The following is a 6,000-nucleotide window of genomic DNA, read 5'->3' as shown; positions in this document are numbered from 1 at the left end:
ATTTTATTTCAATAAATTTCTTTTTCTATTTCAGATTGCCTTACAGACGTCAAAAATTACAGCCTTTTTTTTTTTTAATTAAAAAAAAATTGCAATTCAACTTTTAAAAAAGTGAAATCTAAAATCAGTCATAAACTCTTCTTCGTAAAATTTTAAATCAAATCTGAAATTACGAAAACGCAATTAATAAACATAACCTCAACTCAATGAAAGCAATATTTACTTTTCTATTCGTTTTAGTTAGAAAGAATGTATTGATATGAAATTAATAGAATTTAAACATGTAAAAATATATCTTAAATTAACCCGCGACTCCAACTTCTTCATAGGTTTTGTATGTTTTGTTATGAAATTCGGGGATTCTTTCGATTTGTTGGTCGATGAAGAAATACAATCAACAGGTAACAAACGGCAACTTTTATTAAACACAAAGGACACGAATACACAGACAACAGAGGCGAACACAAGCAACAAACAGCAGCGTACTACAACAAACAGTAGCTCACAAGAAGTAATCGGTAGTAATAATAACAACAGCACACAAAGTGGCCGGACAGAATTCAGCAAGAGGAGGTAATCTATGTAGCTACTCTCTACCGTCTCTCCAAATGGCTGCAATTCTCCACTGTCTCCTAGCTTTAGCTGTATCCAAGTGCCGACTCACTACCACACAACTGGCTACTCCTCACACGACTCGATGCTGCTTCAACAATAAACACCAGGACTCGGCACTAAGCTCAATTTGGCAATCTCTTGAGCTCCATACAACGCTTGCTCTTCACTGAACTAATCCAACTATTCGTCTCTTGCTCTTTCCACGATTGAATACACGACTCTGTACACGACTGACTTTGGCTGAAGCCTGCTGACCTATTATAGTTCTCAGAGGCGGCAGATAAGATTCTGGAACAAGCAGGCATATCTCGATTCCTATTGGCTCTATCACTAAAATTCTGGAAGAATCCAGTATTATCTCTTTTGTCGCCAAGTCGCGAAATAATCGCCCCGTGTGTCGCCAAGCCTGGAGGTCATTGATGTGGCATCCGATCAGCATCCAACAGAGCTTATCGTAAAACGGTTTTTCCAGTGATTGAACTAACCATGCTGAGAAGAAACATCACAGATTTGTAAACAGTGTTAAACTATTTTTTATTTTTATTTCATGGTACTTTCGAGTTTTTATTTTCAAAGCATAATGAGAATTAAGCACCTTCAACCCTTATTACTACACTTGATCAATTGCTAATCAGAAGTTTTCGGATACACAGCAATTTTAGCCACATCGTTCAGGCGAATTTATGTAACGTTTTGCTTGCAGATTCCGCTCTAGAAATCCAATATACATTTTTTTTAAACTTTTATTATATAGCAGCCGTCTCAAAAGATCAACTGGTTCGATGGAGATAGTGATTAAATTTGATTTACGATACATTGTATATCCATGATTTTGAAAAATTGTCTGACGTTAAAGTCGTGTTATTTCAACTGTTTTACATATATTCTGTTCATTATGGATGTGAACTTTTTTAATTCAGACTAGCTTCATAACATTATAGTGCTATTATGTTCAATTCAACTAGCTTGTAAATTTAGCTTCATTTTAAATTTTTATTAAATAAGCGAAAAAATGCAATTAAACACTTTATTGTCTAAAAGAAAGATTATTTTTTATTGTTAAAATTAATATTTAACTGACAGAAAAGAAATATTAACTGATTTTTATTATTTTTGCGAAATGAAAAATAATGTACAGTTGACAGGAAAAAAAGGAAAAAAAAAACATTATTATTCTATAATTTTTTATCACATATTGAAACAAAACAAAAAAATGCCACTGTGCAGAAAATAACTAAAATAACTTTAAGATTCCCAATGACAACACCAATTTTTTTACAAAATATTTCAAATTTAGATCAAAATTTATGCTCGAACACCAAACGTTATCAGTTTAGTTCCATTAGTTTCGATGTTTTAAGAGACTGAAATTACGATTCTAATGTTAAAATAAAAATATGAGTTTTCATTGAAAGCTTGCAAAACAATACATATATTGATTTAGAATTTCTTAATTTAAAATATTTAACACACTATCGATTTATATTTTTAAATTTAAGGCTAGTTTGAACTTAAGAAATATTATACCAAATTTGATATTAAAATGTTTTTGAATAGCAACGCTGGTAAATTTTGATAGAAATCGATGTACAGTGATATATTATAAATCAATACCAAATTTTAGCTTATTCGTACAATAAGTTTTGTAGTTATATTAAATTTTCTATTTTCGCTGTAAACGATGCATTTGGGACGCGAAACATCTACATTTTTCTTCATTTGGATTGTAAGATATATTGATTTTTAATAACTTTGTTTGTTTGTTAATATGATTTGTTTATTGTGAAAAAAGTTTTTTTTTCATTGCATTGTGTTCCATAAATATCTCTAATATTTAAATCCGATTTGAAGTTACAGTAAAAATAAAATTCTGAAATAACAGGCCATCAAACTTTAAATGGTGATAAATAATTTGTAATTAAACAGAAAAATATCAGAATACTTTTATAATAATTCTAAATTTAATTCGAGTTGCTTTAAACTTTTTGATTTTTTTTTTTTTGAAAAATCGTAATTAATAATTTTTTTTTCAAAATATATATTTTAAAGTACACAATAAGGATTTTTTTGTGTGTATGTTTTTGCTTGTTAATCATAAAACCATTTTTTCTTTCGATATAAACAAACTTAAATAATCTGTAAATTAGCAAACGATATATCAGTCGAAATTATTTTTGCAAAATATTATCAAATGTCAAAATGCTGATAGTATTATCAATAAATTGATCATTATCGTTTGCATTCAAATTTTAACAGCTGCTTTACATAGACTTTTTATACAGCGTTTGTCTTTATTTCAAAATTATATTGTGTAATATATCATTTTGCGTTTCTTTACGAAGTTTAAAAATTTCAATGTCTCGCGAACATGATGCTGCAGCAAGAGGATGCTGCAAGTTATTGATGTCATGATTTGCATTAATTAACTTAATAGTGAAAATTGGTGCCCGGTTTTTAAACAACTTGAAGACACAGGTTTGTCTTTTTGAGGTTTATTGGTAACAGAAACGTAACATCAACAAATTTAGACTGATAATTTTTTGATAAACAAAAGGCCCATGATTACGTCTTCGAGGACAATTCTATATTAATACGTACATCGTATCCAAGAAAATATTACAAAGTGTAACAGATCTAGAGAACGGCACATACCATAATATTCGGCAAAGACCCCAGATCACACCCAACATAGTCCATGATATTCAAATTCGCTTCTGATATAAAAAGAAAATATTCTAGCATTAACAGTGAGACCACGTGGTATTTACATGATTGACAGCTGGCTCCGCCCAAGAAGACCACGTGGTTAATTGAATTCTTAACGGACGCATTGCGGGGTCATATCGATCCGGGAAATTCCGTGAATTCTTCATATAAACCGCATGATAGTAACTAGGTGGTTTAACAGGTAAGTTTATTCATATGCAATTGCCTGTTAAAAGTTTTCTGAATTATTGTTATATAACCTATTTTTTCTTAAATATTAAATACATTATTCCTTTTATATATTACAAATTGAACAAAACTGAAACTGTTGATAGAAAGCTGCTGATCTGAAAAAGAGAAAAGTTTACTAATCAAAGATTTTTAAATTCAGGTCTTTGGAGATCTGCTGATCTGACACATAAAATTGCTTTTATCATAGATTAATGCCCAAATTTTAGTGTTTGATATTAGCAAATTTTTAAATTTATGATGCAATTCGAAAATATTCTTTCAGATATTAATAAAATACAATTATTAATTGGTTTAATCAGAGAATTTGGAAGATCTGGTTAAATTTTTTCGTATTTAATACTCCAGATCTTAATGTTTCAAAATTAAAAATATTTTTCACTCATTAAATGCTAATATGAAATTTCAAGTATTTCCAGAACATCATAATGATTGACTCAATGGGAAATAAAATTTAAAAAATTCACATAAAATTACTTTTAATTTCGATTTTTCTCTTGAAGGATAAAATACGATAAAAAAAATAATAATAAGACAGGCGGATTTACTCCTATCAAAAAATGTCTTTTCATACATATTAAGTAGATACATATTACATAATATTATTACATACATTTCATACATATTAAGTAGATACATATTACATAATATTATTACATACATTTCATACATATTAAGTTAATATGATTATATTATAATTATTACTTTGTTCTCGGTTTAGAAACCTCCGTACTTTTGCGCATGCGTTATAATGAGTTTATTTAGTCAAAATAGGGGTGAGAGGAAAGATGAAAGGAGACGTTTACATCTATACTGATAATAAAGGTCAATCTGTGTGTGTGTTGGCACTCTACAGGTCAGACCGTACGACCTACAGCTACCAAATTTGGCACATGCATACCTTGGAGGTCGAGAATGTGCACCTGGGTTCCCTTTTTTTAAAATTTTTAATTAGAATTTTAATTGTTAATTAAAAGTAACTTTCCCGTCAAAAAATCTTTTCATTTCCCCCACCGCCAAATGAGAAAGGCCTCAGTATTTTTCCCACGCTAATGAGGTTAGGCTTAACATATTTTAGGCCGATTATTTCAAACGATTCTTTATTTTCTTAGTATTTGATGCACTTAAAATTAAACATTGTTAATTAATAGATCTTTCAAGATTCAATCTGAAGTACTTTTGAATTAAAATAAAGCAGAATAAAGGAAATTAAAAATTTCTAATCTGCGTAGTGTTACTCCGACTGGCGTACAAAATTCACGCATTTGCGTTACCATAATTGGCGTTGAAAATTCACGCATGCGCATTGTGTTCCGATTGTTGACAACTATTTTCAACGGATACGGACTTGGTTTTGAAGGCTTAACATGTTTTCGATAGATTATTTCACACGATTCTGTTTATTTTCTTAGTATTTGGTGCATTTAAAATTCAACATAGTTAATTAATCTATCTGCTCATGATGAATTTGAGAAAATTTTGTTGAAAACTTCTTGAGATATTACATAAATTAAGAAAGATACCCTTTAGTGCCCATAAGGTTTAAATACTTAACGAGTCTGTTTTCAGTACTCATATTAAAATAAATGCTTCGTTTCAATAAAAAATGTTCTTATATTAATTGCAGATTAATCATTTCCACTTTAATTTAAAGCATAAATTCTACGAGAGCTAACAGAAAATTAGAGAGATACATATTACGTTTTGGCTGAAGGCCTTTAAAATATTATGAGTGAATTATAGGACTATTAAAATTTGAAACTTTAAAATATTTTGATGAAGAAGCTATTAAAATAGGAGTTACATAAAATACTTAATTATTAAAATTTTAATGAGTATTAAGATTGGCGAACCGGCTGGTCGCCAAAGGCGGCTAGTTTAAAAATGTGAACTCGGACAATAATGTGCTCGCGGATTTAAAAAGCGTTATAACTGTGGATGACTCGTAATTTTATGGGAAAAAGATGCTAATTCATAATAAAACAATCTAGAACAATTTTTATTCATTGTAAGGGATCTAAACATTAAATTATGATGAATAAATGGAAGATTTTTGTTCTTATAATTTGATAATTAACATTTTTACATATTAATAATAATTTCTTATATTCAAATACCTTTTTTCCTAACTGTTATGGAATTTTCTGACAACATTTTGAAATTAATTGGAGAAAATCTTTTTCATATTTAATGATACTATAAAATATTCTTTGTGCCGCTCTTGAATACTTTTCTGCCACTTGAACTAGCCACATAAGCAATCTATATGCAGTTTTGAATTAAAATAAAATAATACGGTCTAAAACGACACGACACTCACATACAGGAGGGGAAATGAACAAGAAAAACTGAACGAAAAAGTATCTAATAGAGCGGAAATCAAAGTCAAAGAATGACGAAAAATTTCGTCTCTCAGCGTCTCACTGCGTG

The 6,000-nt window shown here is 29.5% G+C and overlaps 1 protein-coding gene across 1 annotated transcript in view; it reads left to right on the top strand.

Moving 5' to 3' along the window:
• The first annotated feature begins 3,505 nt into the window (after positions 1 to 3,505).
• LOC129956926 (uncharacterized) overlaps positions 3,506 to 6,000 on the top strand; it is a 51,046-nt gene continuing 48,551 nt past the window's right edge. The window contains exon 1 of the mRNA XM_056068978.1: positions 3,506 to 3,523. The gene's annotated coding sequence lies outside the window, so the exon portion shown is untranslated. The remainder of the gene's footprint in view (positions 3,524 to 6,000) is intronic.

This window comes from Argiope bruennichi, chromosome 11 (genome assembly GCF_947563725.1).
Source record: "Argiope bruennichi chromosome 11, qqArgBrue1.1, whole genome shotgun sequence".
Classification (NCBI taxonomy): Eukaryota; Metazoa; Arthropoda; class Arachnida; order Araneae; family Araneidae; genus Argiope; species Argiope bruennichi.
Note: the sequence above shows the minus strand (reverse complement) of the source record. Positions and strands in the feature narration are given on the sequence as shown.